At 38.1% G+C, this 15,117-nt stretch overlaps 1 long non-coding RNA gene across 7 annotated transcripts in view; it reads left to right on the top strand.

Moving 5' to 3' along the window:
* LOC138117018 (uncharacterized) overlaps positions 1-15,117 on the top strand; it is a 211,362-nt gene that overhangs the window by 16,770 nt on the left and 179,475 nt on the right. For 6 of the 7 annotated variants that reach the window (XR_011154459.1, XR_011154457.1, XR_011154460.1 and 3 more), the window contains exon 2: positions 10,033-10,112. The exons of the other annotated variant lie outside the window; for it this stretch is intronic. This is a non-coding gene — a long non-coding RNA (uncharacterized lncRNA). The remainder of the gene's footprint in view (positions 1-10,032; positions 10,113-15,117) is intronic. 7 annotated transcript variants of the gene reach the window in all.

The following is a 15,117-nucleotide window of genomic DNA, read 5'->3' as shown; positions in this document are numbered from 1 at the left end:
ACTGTCCTTTTTGTGACATTGGCTGCTGAAGGATTTACAGAAGAAGTGGAAGTTGCAGAGCACAAGTAGGGTTATATTTTCCCAAATTTGTACTCCCTGTTTCTGGAAGCTGGCAATTTATGACCTGTACTCTTATGCTTCTGATGATCCTGGTTTCTTGCCTCCAGTGCTCTTTTTAGTTCTGTTCTCCTCTCTGGAGAAATGAAGTTGGGTCTAAAGATGCTGGCATTGGGAATCTCTGCTGAGGGAGGGCAAAATGGCTCGAGAGCACAACAGAGCTCAGGCCTTTCCTGGTGTAAATTCCCACAGCTGCTATCTGACTGGAGTTTTGTAGGGAAGTACCCTCACTTCTTAGAGACTGGTTCCACAATTACTGATCTGTAATTAAACCCATGATGCTCCTTTTCCTCATGTTCTCCTTTTCAGGGCAGAACTTAGATTCAGTAGAGATGCTGACCTGATGGTCAGTTGACGGAAAGGATGCTCCCAGTGGGGGTCTCTGTGTGTTTGTCTAGGCTTGGTCCTAGTCCTAAGAGGTCATGCCTTTGGCTGAAGTAGTTCTGCAAGACCTCACAGCATGAGGTTTGGTGGTTGCAGAGCTGAATAAAGCATTTCTACCGAAGTCACAGTTTTGACAAGTCCCCTGATTCTGTATTCATTATATCTGTTTTCTTTGAAATTAGCTTGACTGTGGCATTTCTGGAATTTTACTTAACTGAAGTGAGAACAAAACAACCAACTTTTGCAGCTGATCTGTGAAAAGCCATTATCATTAGGCCATCTGGAAAAAAAGGCATTTTTAGCTCTTCAAGAGTGGCTAAGAGCTTGTTCTTGAAGAATAGATTTCCTGTGATTGCCACATGATAGTGACAGTGCAGTACAAAAAAAAAAGTGCTGAAACAAGTAGGGTTTTATAGCACCATTTATATTCTAGGTTTATTTCTGCAATAATTTAAGCTTTTTCCTGCTTTGCAATTTCTTTGTGCCAGTAAAGGTTTATACTGCTTTGGATACAGTGCTACCTGCAATGTTAACTATGACTGGATCACCCCAAAAAACACAACAGTAGAAAAAAAAAATGCTATGAGGCTGAATGAATGAAACTTGCAGTTTATATGAAGTTTGAATTTTTTGTGACATCACAACAGACAAAATAGAATTTTGGGTGTTTTCCTGGGGGATGGTGGTGGTGTATTTTCAGAAATTTCAAAGTTTATTGCAAGAATCCCTAGGGATTGATATAAAAATGGGTGTGTTTTTGATTTGTTTGTGTGGTTTTGATTTTCTTTTTTTTCCCTCAGCATTTCTTGCCCCTACTGTCTATTAAGTACTATGTTCCTTGAGAGTTGAGTCCAAGACAACAGGGGATGAATTTGGAAAGCGTTTTACAAGTTCTCATGAGAGTATGTTTATTGATCAGGCTTTCTCATTGTACTGTTTAGGAAATCCAGGTAAAAAAATATGGCTGAGAAGTGTTTGGTTGTTTTAAAACCAGAAATTGCTTTAAAAATAATCCCCAAACAAATTGTACTTTATTTAAAACTGTTTGGGAGAGAGTTCTCTTCAGTATTCCACACATGTGGTAACTGGGAAATTGGACATTGATTGGAAAAAAATTTTATAAAAGATATGTTATTTGAACAGTGTAAAGGATGTATCTATATCTTCTGCCAAAAAAAGCTTGGCACTGGTGAGCCACCTTGAGGATTTTGTCCAGTTCTGCCTCCCTTATTGGGAGCTGGGAAGGGGGCTCAGGCTGGAGCAAAGGAGGCTCAGGGGGGACCTTGTGGCTCTGCACAAGTCCCTGACAGGAGGGGGCAGCCGGGGGGGTCGGGCTCTGCTCCCAGGGAACAGGGACAGGAGGAGAGGGAACAGCCTCAGGCTGGGCCAGGGGAGGCTCAGGTTGGACAGCAGCAGGAATTTCCCCATGGAAAGGGTGCTCAGGCCTTGGCAGGGGCTGCCCAGGGAGGTTTGGAGTGGCCATCCCTGGAGGTGTCCAAGGAAGGGCTGGAGGTGGCACTCAGAGCTCTGGGTTGGGGACAAGGTGGGGATGGGGCACAGCTTGGACTCTGATCTTTGAGGTCTTTTCCAACCTCAGGGACTCTGATTCTGCCAAAAGGATGGGTGTGCAAAGCTAAGTTTGTTTACAGAGGACAGGTGTTAACTGAGGATGGCTTGCACTGAAGGCTGTATGGGTAGCTCTGCAAACATCACAGAACAGCCAACAGTGGACTGTGCAGTGAATCTGTTTGTCCCCACTAGGATTTAAATGCTGGGTTTATGTGTAGTACAGGCAAGAGGAGTGCCCAGGAAACAGTAAAAGAAAGGTTCTGCTCATTCTGCTGATTCTTTGTGCATCAGCTGCCCGATACCACACTGTGGACTCTGTGCTGCCAGCCAGCACTTCCTTCCTTGTGTGGAAAAGAACCAGAGTGGCCAGCTGGAGGGGGGTGGAGGGACTGGAGTGTTTTGTTTGTTTTCTGAGTGTATTCCATACATGTTTTCTTGTACAGATGGTCTCTTGTACTTTGGACATACTCTTGAAGGAATAAACTGTTGCAGAATATTCTACTCAACTGAGCCTATATCTGAATCCTAAACTTTTGCCATAGATTTTTGTAGTCTAATGATGATGTTTTCCTCCTCCTTAGTTTATTTTTTTCGTTTCTAAATCACAGTATATTTTTAATGCATGAGAAGTACTTTTAAATATTGCTTTTCCATATGCTGCTCTAAATGTATACATTTCCCATATTGCCGTGTTATTCAGTGGAATTTATCTGTACTTCAGGAAATCTCAGGCAGGACAGATGGAATTATGAAGCCCTGGAAAGATACACACTTGCTCCCAAATGGTGATGGATATGAGTCAGGGTTATAAACATGAGGGAGCTTGGTCTGTGAAAGTGCAGATGATAAGATCCATGAAGTAATCTGTTTAGATGGTATCCAGAATATGAAAGTATCCAAGGATCCATGATGACAGAGTTTTAGGTGTGCTATCACTTGGTCATAACTCTGGATTAATAGGCATTGATCTTATGCAGTTTTACAGTATGAGGGCATTATTTGCTCTAATGTTAATAATGGCCAGATCCAGCACTGAATGTATGTATATACATTTTATATATGCGTGTGTGTTTTAATGGAGATGTGAGTTTTTTGAATATGTGGCTTATTTCTTTTTTATAGTTTGTGCTTTCCAAAGCTCAGACTTGTACAGGTTTCATTGCCAGGAGCATGGGAATGCCATTATTTTTTCATTGAGCACTGCTGGGTCTCAAGGATAAGCTTTTGTATTAGAATTTAATTTATTATTTCTCATCAGTAATGAAAGGGATGTTTTCAGTAGCTATTCAAATGTTCTGAGGTTTACCAAATGATTTTTAAGTTTGGATTTGGTCGATTTGTTATTTAAGTTTCCTGTGCTATCTTTTAATGTTTTAGAGTTTTCATTAGAGCCTTGAAATACTCAGTAGATATGACCATGCACATTCTTTAATATCAATGTTTAGAAATAGTCCTGAAATTTTACTTTTAGAAGTCACAAAACCTGCTTGTTTGCCACAGGCTATGAAGATTGATTAAGAAACAAAGGATATTTGACAAGTTTATAAAATATAATTATTGCCCTGGGCAAATGAGTAAGTAGTATTTTGATTTGCATGTAGGCACATTTGAAAACTTAGTTTAAATATGAGGTGTTTTAAGGCAAAGTATAAAACCTGTCACAGCAGTGAATACGTCCAGCTAGGAGTATACAGCCAGAGAGAACTCTGGATTTTTGAAAACCCTTGGATCTTAAGGGGAAAAAAATTCCCCCATAGTTAATTTAATCAGTGGCTCACATCCTGTTCCCCATGTTTTGGTTAAATTGTTAGGTTCATGTATGATTTTGAGGCTGTGAAAACATTCAAAGAGAACACTGATAAAAGTCAAGTGTTAGTAGCTGATTTGAATGAAGAGATGCTCTGGATGTAGCAGCCTGTGAGGAGGCTGGAGTCCAAGTGATTGTTGTGTTGCCCTTCAGTGGGAAGAAAATGGGTTCAAATAAAATATCTCTGCAAATCATTTCTGTCCTCTGTGTGTTCTTACCATATACCTGGGTATTGCAGCTTCTACAGGCTTTGTTGGACAAGTCATCTTCATTCTTAATTTTTCCAGTGTGGTCAGAAAAATGTGGCTATAAACCTCTGTTTGGAATTTGGAAGAATGAGAATAAGGTAGTGGAGACGTTTATTTTAGATTCACTCTTTCATTATTGAATAGATTCTATTGGTGGGGTACAAATGTTTGGTGGTGTGGGGCTTTTTGCTTGTGTGGTTTTTTTCCTTTTATTATTTAAGGTGTGATAAGCAGCATTTAGGGATTTATGCTTGCACAAGGATGAGTTATACATAGCCTGGGCAAACAGACTCTGGTAAGAAAAACTTGATATCTTCATGACACTACAGATAACCTTAAAACCTTATGGTTTGTTATAATTATGCAGAATATTCTAATTCTAACTAAAGAAATGGCATTAGCATTTTAGGTTACAAAAAGTAGACCTTCCTGACTGAAGCTCTCATGAGTTTTGGGGAAAAAATGAAGCAGTTCCTGTGTTATGAGCTCGGGTTCAGACCATGCTCTTGCAGCAGCATCGTGCACTAAAGCAGAGAAGAGCAGCAGTAAAAACACCCTTCTCCTTCCTGTGTAGTCAACAATGAAGGAAGTTGTTAATTATCAGCTATAGATTTGCTTCTTGTTTTTCAAAGCTTACACTAGCTGGTAACTTTGATTATAGAGTATTTGGGGCTTTACATACATTGCCTCATTAGGGAGACAATAAACCAATTTTAATATGTCTCAGTCTGCTATTTTCAGATGAAACTGTCATCATGGGCCTTTTTTGTTACACTTCACAGCCTGGAATATTTTTTCCTTTAGTTTAGCATGTTTTCTTCTCCCTATATATTGTAGTCTAGATATTAGCATTTTTGGCATTTCACTTAATGACTGTTTACAATATGTCTTTGGGTAAAATACGCAGCATATAATGCAAACTAAGCAGATATTCCACCTGAACTATATAAAAATGAGGTATCTTAGGAGTGGTATCTGGAAGGGCTCTGAGTTACGCCATTCTGTAGGCACAGTCACATTTACATAATGATGTAAACATGGAGTAATGAGAATTTATCACACTGGAGTTCAATTCAGAACCTATTTTGGCGAGCATTAATAAAATAGTATAAATAAAAGTATAATAATTTAACATTAAAATGTAGCTTGGTTTATAACTCAAACTTGGAGTAGAATATAGATATTTAGATATTGCCTTTTATACTGGGTCTTGGCTTCTGGGACACATTTTTAGGAGAAACAGGAAGACAGGAGCCTTGCCTATAGCAAATGTCTGAGCAGGTGACTTTCCCTGATACCCATTGCTCTCCATGGACCTGTATGGAGGTCTAATTAGCTGAGACTTGGATGTTGCATGCTAAAATAACTGAAATTTAGATTAGATTAATTCTGTCCTTCATACCTGAAGTATTATTTTTGGGTCTACTCTCTAGATCAGGGAAGTCAGAGCAAACCAGGGTGGTTACTGCTTGTGATGAATGCTGTCCATATAGGTTTGCAAAGGACCTGGTTGTTTTCCATACCTGCTGCTCTGGCAGCTTCAGCTACTTGCTCTGAATGCAAGAGGGCCCTGTTTACATGGCCAGTAGTAGGGGAGGAGGAGGGTCATTTTAGCATTGTATTACATGGCTTTTTAATGATTACTGAAAACTCCCTTTTTGCTACTACTGACCTGTCACTGCCATCAGTGGAGTTCAGATTCTCTGTTTGAATAGCTATAGATAGTTGCATTACTGCTAAATTTTAGCTGCTGTTCACACTTAACATAAAACTTTTCAGAGATTTTGTGTTGGTGGTGTGTTTTGTTTTGTTTTTGTTGTTGCTTGAGTGCTTTGTGCTTTTTCCATTTGACAAGTTATGAAGAGATGAGTATTGGTGAGATTAGGAAAAAATTCTGTTGCTCAGACACAAATGCATGTGGCATGAAATTCAGGAGCTGGAAACCTCTGAGTGGAGATCCTTGCCCCAGCCATTCCCATGGAGTTGCTGTGGTGAGCTGCTGCCTTAAGCTTTCCTTGGCATAATGGGCTTAAAAAGAGAGGGCAACCAGCAAAGGCCCCAGCTGGACACTGCAAAAATTTAAATGCAAGCTTAAGTTCCTCTGAGGTTGTAATGTATAATTTGGGTGTGTCCTAAACACTTGAAGGTTTTACAGCTCTATTTTGATGTCTAATTATGGATTTAGTAACTGATTGTAGGCCCATGAGTCTAAATTTGCATGCTATAGTAATTCCAGTAAAATTTCCCAAACTTTCCTGAAATACCTCTTGTAAATAAACTTCTAGGCCATGATTGAGTAAATTACCTAAATGTGCTTGGGGCAAACTGGCATGCTTAAAGGTAATGAATAGTGGGGGATTATCTGTGTGTGATCATCTCCTTGAACACTTTGAACCAAGAGTTCAAGCTCTGGAATTTTTTCATTCTGTTTCTTCTGGTGACACTTCTGAAGAAAACATGAAACCTGCAGCTAAAATCACAGCAGCTGATGCTAAATAGAGCTGCTTTTATGCATTTTACATGCAAGAGCTGAATTTTGTTATTAACAGACAATGATTTACACTGATTTAGATCAGAGATGAGGATCAGATCCTTCTTATTTGACAGAGGTTACAGTGTTACAAAATTTACAAGAACTAAAGCTGTTAGGAAAAATGAATGGAAATAGCAGAGGAAAATCTACCTTCTATTTAAAATATGACAGCCTTTATCTAATTGAAAATAAGACATTATTAGTAGTAGTTTGAATTATTGTGGAAGAAATATATCTGTGTTATATGTTCATTAAAAGATTATGGTTAGGTGCTAGGGACCTATATGCAAAAATATTAGTAAATTTTGAATTTTTGAATTTTCTGATGCTTTTGGGTAAAAAGTGTCATTTTCTTTCTGCACCAGTTTAAGGAGTCTGTGTGAATGTGAGCAGTTTATATTAGGAATTATAGCTGAAATAGAGAGTAAGTTTTTTTTTTTTTTAGGATGGATACCTGCACAGAAGTATATGATGATACTCTTTGCTAATATAACTTCTGGTTGCCAAAGAGAAGTAATTTATACTAATAAAGGTCCAGTAAGGTGTTCCAGTACCTAGCTGGTAAGGGGATAGTGCCAAAAAATTTTAAATAAAACCCAAATAAACACCAAAATTTTTTAATCTTTCTGCATAAAAATATAGAAATGTTTAACTTCTGACTCATCAGTATAAATTTGATGAAATTATTTTGTATAATCTTAGAATATATATTTTTGACTTTTTTTTGTGGAAACAAAACCAAACACACCTAAACTTTGTTACATTTGCCAGTAGGTACAATTTTGGATTGCTGAGCCATATTTCTTCTATATTTATAATGTATATTCATCTCTGAAAAAAGTGGCCTGTAAGTCATGGTTATTTAAGCAAGAGAATAAACATCAGAATCATTGAACCGAAGAATTGTATTTTCTATAATATTTGCACCAAAAATGGTTTCAGGTTTAAATGTATACATTAACAGATTGTGTAAATAAGTGTATGCTGACCTAAAAGAATTTCTTTTGTGCAATGAGTTAATCCATTTGGATGAGGTGAAATTTCATTAAATGTAGCATCCCTCATTTGATTGCTTGAATCTTTATTATTATTACTGCTATTTCTATTATTATTCCTTCTCTTTCTCTCCAAAAGCAAATAGGATCAACCCAGCTGGGTCCTGGGCATGCCAATAAATTTCAAGCACAGCAGCAAGACCAGGACTTCTCCCTTGTATTCTGAATGAGCAAATACTGCACAAAATGCTGTGTTACTACTTCTGGATTATTTCTTTTTTTTGGTAGAGGAAAGGCTTCTCTAGTTTCAAATACAGCATTTCCTTCTGTATGGAGGAGGTGGGCTTGTAGCAATAGAAGACAGATTTTTAAAACTCTGTGCATATACATGATGCAGAAAACCCTTGTTGTACTGTCATTGTCACTGCCTGTGACACAATTTGCTTCCTGGGTTGTTTCTCAGCTCAAAGCTGCTTGAGGCTGCTAAATTGTGTATACAGCATTGCTGAGAGGCTAAAAAAGAGCTTGGGAAGATGTGCAACTTGTGTAACTTTGGACAGAAGTTCCATCGTGAAGCATTTAAATGTAGTAAATGGATTCAGTGGAGGGAAAAGAAATCCATTCAGAATAACTTTATATCAACTCAATGGGGAAAATATTTAGCAGAATGGAAACAAGGTTGTTTGATGTATCTTTTCTGACTCTAATTCATGGCAGCACAGGCATTAAAAACCCCACAACCAAACAATCCAAACAAAAGTTGAACTCTAATTCCCATGGTGGTCTCTAACTGCCAAACCCTTTTACCCAGTGAAATTATGGAGGGGTTTTATGTTCCAGAAGTGAGAAGCTTCAAGTATTGACAATTAAAATGAAAGATGGATTGTGACTCTGCATGTGTGCAGTTTATATTGTGTTACATAGAGTAAAAAAAGAGGTTTAGATGGTTCTAAGGGCATATGAATTTGCCTTATTTCCCCTTTAGACTAGAATTTGTAATGTTAGGAGTCCTATCCTTGGAAAAAACATTCACATCAGAGCAGGGAATATGTGGACCACAGCTTTTAAATTCATGCTATTAATGTGAGAAAAGTCAGATTTGTGGAAGTATTTCCACTCAAGTTATTCCCCCCTCCCCCCCCCCCGTTAAATTTATGTGTTATTTTTATTAAGGTAAGTTTCCAAATACACCAGAGTTAGAAACTTTCTGCTCTTCTGGTCAAATCTATATAATTTGAGCAAAAATCTGCATAGTAGCAATGATGACAGTGGAGACCAGCAGACAAATAGAAATCACTTGCACATACATCAATAGGTGGACTGAAAATAGGAATTTTTGAATCTTCAAAATATTTTAGTAGATTAATATCATTGGGATAGTAATCTATTAATTAATCTTCTCTCCCATACAGTAGGCTTCAATAGCAGTTAATAATGTAATCCTGTGGTTACACCTGTTTCCCCTTTTCCCTTTAAACAGGGTCTTACAGAAATTACTGTGTTTAAACATGCCATAAACATGAGCTGGTGTAATACTAAACAGAGGTTGAGTTTTATATAGGTACAGGTCTAAGAGGTCAGCTGAAACTAAAAAGACAATTATTGCAAGTTATAAGATCCTTTTGAGGAGGCAAAAGGTCTCTTAGGAACAAAGCAGTTGCTTAAAATTTCTTCCAGTTTGTTGTCTCAGATTGTCTGTGGTCATAATCATTGTAGTGATAGAGAAAGTTGATTAAAAACCAGATTTCTTTAACAGAATTGTAGTAAAAAAAGGCTGGAAATAATATCAATTATCCTATTTCCTAAAGATGCCAGTGAAAAAATGCCTGAGTCAGTGGATGAAACATGGAATGAGAAATGTCTCTGACTTGGGCCTGTCTTTCCCCTCCTGGTTTCTTCTTTGCACAGCTCCTCAAGTCAGACCTTAACCCTGTATCTCAGCCTGAGCATGCATTGGCTCACCCCCTTTTCACTCTGTCCTTATACAGCTTTTAGTATAGATTTTACTGAAGTGCTCTTGAGAAAAAAGTTACCCAGGGTGCAAGGAAAGAGTGTTTTTCTCAAGCAATTGTCACATTTGAGCCCTGAAAGTTCATTTTACTCCAGATGACGCCATTAATTGGAAATAACCAGCAATATGTTTTGCCTCAAAACAAGATTTTAATCTTTGAAAAATTAAGTGTGGGAAATAAATTAGGAAAGAGATGCCTAAATATGGGGGAAAAAAAAATTTAAAATAATGTTCATGTTTTCTAAAGTAAAATAAACTTTTCAAAATCTGAGTCATTATTTTAAAGTTAGGAGATGCTCTTGTGTGTGTTGGTTTGGTTGGAGTTTTTGTGACACTTGGAGACTGTAAAGTATCTTTGTTTTCCCCAGGATAACAGGGCTCTAAACCAAGCCACGGGGGACTTTACATAACTTTGTTACTGACTCAGGTGATGCAAAACTGAATAAAGGTAAGTGGTGTTGGTGCCAAGTCGAGCTGCATTGCTCAGGTGAGACTTAAGAAGGAAGTGAATGCTTCTGTCAGAAATGAATTTAGATGCCCTAAGGATTTCCAGTTTGAGAAACCTGAAGAATACACTCACAAAAGGATAAATTCTGCCATTGCATCCTAGTTCAGATGCAAACTAAAAACTTATTCCTGCCACCACCAATCCAGGAGGATTTGCAAATCTGACATTTTAAAGAGATTTTGTCTGTTGGGCTAAGTAATATAGGAAATGATTATATCAAAAAGTTTACTTCTCTTACAAGGGGACTTTTTTTGGCATGAATTTGCTGTTTCATATGTGGGTTTAAAAGTGCCACATTTGTTCTTTGCTTCTAAGGTTCTCCCAGCAGTCAGAGTGAAGCATGAACTGATTTTAATTGTCTTGTTCACCTTTTTCTTGTTGGAGCAGAAGGTTTCATGTTTTTCACTGCTGGTCTGCATATTACTTGAAGACCTCTTGATTTTGGGAATGGCAGTTGCATTTTAAAGCTGTTGATTAATATTAACTTTTTTTTACCAAGTATGCCAAAGTAATTCAATTGCCTATTTCTATCATCTATGTTATTTAAGGGTCTGTTCACATAATTATTTTGAGCCACTGCCTGAGGAAGGACCCAGTGCATTAGGTGGATATCCACATACAAAAAATTCCTTGCTTAAGGAGCTTGAAAAAATTAGTTTTATTTTATCATTCTAATTGTTAGAGTGGAGCAAATGGATTTGGACCAGTGTATCTCTCTATCTGCTGTGTTATTTTTAGCATTTTATTCTTATAAAGGGCACATGAGATGGGCAGCAGCTTCTCTGAGCAGTGTTGTCTGTCCCCCTGCTGTCCCCACCCAAGGTGTGGCAACCAGGGCCAACCAGGACAAGGGGTTTGGGGGGAGGTGAAAGGGAAATGAAGGAGCTCATGGGAGTTTGGAGTTACTCATCTTACATTTCAGTCAACACACAGTGTCTAAGAGTATGAACCTAGAGAAGATTCTGTTTATTTCGAATCAATGTTTGAAAAAAATATTTTTTCAAGCTGGGAGTCACAGCTTACACCTAAGATTTCTGGCTATTAGAGACCAACATCTACTGGACTGCTTGGGATTTCTGTTTCTTTTTCATGATGAAAGAGTGAAAAGGAAGGTCTTGTCAAAATGGTTCTTTTTATGGGAGAAATATAAGAGTTTATTCTGTGTTTGTGGTTTTTTTCCCCCCTGCCTCAGAACACTTCCAGTATTTATATCTAGTCTCCATTAAAAAAAAAAAAAAATCTTTATTCATGTGAAGAATTTCTGTGAGAAAAAATCAGCAGTATCAGTGTTATCTGGCAGGTCTCTGCTCTGCAATTCTCCAGCAAGTCCTGTTTTGAATTGGCAGTATCAGAAGAGATGACATTATCTTTATATGGTTTTGAGAAAACAAAAAGTGTCATCAGTGTGAAGGTGAACTTCGGTTGCAATGCCTGTAGGAGGAGTTTTCATGCCATTTTATCTTTGTTCAGCAACTTAGATTGTGTGAGAACTGTCTGAAGATCTGCCTGGCATGGGAGTCTAATAAATGGATATTTCATAATTCTGTTTTTTGTTTGGTTAGGTTTTTTTTCCAGCCAAACAGTGTAGCTTCCTTCTGTATTGAAATATATATATTTTTTTCCTGCTGAGGTTCATAACTTTTACTAGTTTATTTAGGGAGAGCCTTGGTAGCTGTAGGAATACACCTCACTTTTGACCTTTGTGTTGTATAAGGCATGTAAAATTTATTCTTCATTAGAAATAACGTCCCTTAAAGTCAATTTTTTGAGAGTTTTCACATATAACATCCTCTTGCTAAAAGGAGTCTTTATTTCACGGTTATGCAAACGCTTAAAAAAATGATTTAATTTAAATATTTAACTTTCTTTGGTAAGAACTGTGGGATGGTGTGGTCCTTTTGGCTTTTGCTCCTAGTTCAGGAAACACTGAGATGCCTTTTCAGTGGTCTGTGGTCTATCTGTTGGGAAGGTTTGCAGAGCTACGTCTGTGGGTGTGTGGAGGTCTTGCTCTCCAGCACCTTTGTTGCCTCTGTGGTTTGTATTTCTCAGAGCTGGAGGGAAGGGTGGGGCTGGAGGTTCCAGGAGAACCTTTTTGTGACTCTGGTGTCCTTGTACAACTCTGCTTGTGACTGCATTGTTACCTTTTCAGTGGAAAGGTCTTGTCTCCCCAAAAGTTTGAGAGTGCTTTTTGATTAGGAGCATGAAATATTGCCATAAATCACTCTGAGATTAAAAAAGGGACCTACTCTAATTCAGTTCTGATGATAAATATGTCTTGGGGAAAATTGATGAAGTCACTCCTTCAACTGGATTTTATCTTTGATTGGATGGACTAGGCAGAATGGTACAGAAAAAAAATATACTTCATACCCTAAATGCTTATATGTATCAGATCTACTTTTATATCTGTGTTGTTGTATTTGTCTTTCATCTTTTATTCATGTCTCTTATACATGTGGATATAAACGTTTGTTGATTGCCATATCAAAAGGCAGAAGTAACATCATAACAGTCGGGATGATATGCACAGTAAGACTTTATGATACTCAAAAATTTGCAAGAATTATGCTCTTGATATTTCACTGCTTGAGCCTAGATCTGGTATGTGAGATCACAACAGCTTACAAAGCACAAATGGGGCTGGTTTAGGAAGATGTTAGTTGAAGCCTTTCATGCTTTTCACTCTTGACAGTGATTATAATGAAGATGATGAAGTGGTTGACAATAGAGTTTTGAAGAATGAAATATGATAAGAAAGGAACTGCATAATAGATGTAAAAAAATGGCAGCTCCACTTGGTGGAATGTGGATAACCAAAGGAATGATTTGGAGAGACAGATGATGTCTCGGAATTCCAAAGTCCTTAGATATCTTTCTTAATGTTTCTGAGACAGAACTCTGTTCTGTGTATTTGAACTAAAAGTAAAACTAGAGGTTTCAATCTCAGCAGGTCAGCACTTTTTAGCCTTTCAGAATAGAGAGGAACTATTGCAATGCAGCTTGCTGGGTGAGACAGTGCAGAATTAAGAGCTAGCATCATTGAACTTCTTGACTTCTGTGATCTGGAGGCTGTCAAGGTTAACAGCTGGGTTTATTTACATTGTTTATGGAGGAGGAAGTGTCATTTATCTACTAGGGGTAGGAGCTGTCTGAGACAAGATGAGCAACAGGCATCTTGAGGTTTGTTTGGGTTTTTTTGGACAGTGAGAATTATTATAATTATTTGAACTAATATCTCAATAGATCAGCCCTTGATAAGTATCTACTAGAACTAACAAAGTTATTTTTTTGAGAGGGGGGAAACCTAGAAATGTCAGTAGAGAAAATGGTAAGCCATGTTTTTACTTTTAAGAGTAAATGAAGCAGAATTTTTCCTCTATTTGAGGAAGTGGTATATGTTTCAAAGAAAAAATGTTTGTCTCCTTCTGCTCTACTTTTGTCCTGGAAAAACTCCCAATGCACAGGCAGGTGAGGTGTACAGGACCTTGATTGCAGCTCCAGCAAATCAGGATTGGGCAAGTTCAGTGGCACTTCAGAGACTGCAGACAGACCAGGGCATATTTTGAAGATTTTGGCAATGTGTAGATATTGTGGAGGCTGAAGTTGGACTGGAAAACCTCCAAGACTGGTGACAATGAGCACAGGAAAAAGAGCACAATCTGGAATCTGGTTCCAGATTCTTTGCAAAATGTGTGAGGAACAAAGCATGCTATTTTATGTTCATACTGAGTGTGTGTTTTAGGACAGGATATCAGAAATCCAGACCTCAGTGGGCTGATTTTTTACAATATAGTCTTATGAGAACAGAATATAGTTTTTTGATATCTCCCCACCACCCCAGTATTGTACCTTTTTGTGTGCTTTGAGCTTCAGGGGACTAGAAGTTATATATTTCTTCAAGTATAGGGATTTGGTTCAGTTTGATACTCTTCAGAGGCTTTCATTCTGACTTTGATTTTGAGAGGAACCAAAGTTGTATTCGGGATATGTGGAAATCACACAGCTTGTGTTTGGCTGCTTAATTTTTATATCCAAAGTTCTTGGTTTCTAATTCTAAAGTAGAAGTAAAAATCATGGCATGGTTTCTCTCTTCTTCCCCCTTCATAGGTACATGTGTATATTAATTCTGATACAGTGAAGTAGCAAATAATTCTGACTAAAGTAATTGTGGAATACTTTGATATTTGTTTTGTTTTTTTTTTTTTTTTTTGCAGTAACTTATGTTGCTCCTTATATTGGTGGTCAGATTTTTATCCAGTGAACTGCCTATTAAAATTCTCCACTTTGCAAAGTCCCCCAGGACAGCTATTCCCTAACTTGTAAGTGAAAAGCTCTCAGGGGCAGAAGCAAGAGAGGGTGACAACTTGTGACAGGACAGTGGTGGTGTGAGAGAACTCTAGGCTGGTGCACAGATGGAAAATACAGTCATGTCTCAGAACTGCACAGCAAAAATGCTGGCCCCAGAAATCGCCCCTTGATTCTTCCCCAAATCAGGGATTTGGATTAAAGTCCTGTTGCTGGTCACATGATGTAGCCCCAGCTAAAGCTGCACAAATTGACAATAACTGGACAAGGAACCTGCTTGTTTTGTGATTGAGAGCTTCGTGTTCCCTTTAACTTGGTCTTTTACTAACAAGGATTCCTTTTATAGCCCATAAAATGCATGACTTCTGCTGAATCCAGAAGACAGGTGCTTCATTACTCTGCACACAAATTAGGGGAGTGAGAGTGACACTGGGAAGAGAGTACCATGAGTTTATTTGCAAATGGAACCCTGGTCACGAGGTGCTCCTCTGGGAAATTGAAAGCTGGAGTGGAAAGTCTGGGTTCCAGAGGCTGCTGATGAATTTGTCATGACACACCTATATCTCCCCAAGGCTTTTTGAGTCAATTGAAGGTATGTGGGCAATTTTCCTGCATCCAGCTGTTGTCTCAAAGGCCAGCA

Source organism: Aphelocoma coerulescens, chromosome 11 (genome assembly GCF_041296385.1).
Source record: "Aphelocoma coerulescens isolate FSJ_1873_10779 chromosome 11, UR_Acoe_1.0, whole genome shotgun sequence".
Taxonomy (NCBI): domain Eukaryota; kingdom Metazoa; phylum Chordata; class Aves; order Passeriformes; family Corvidae; genus Aphelocoma; species Aphelocoma coerulescens.
This window is presented reverse-complemented; position numbering and strand designations above follow the sequence as displayed.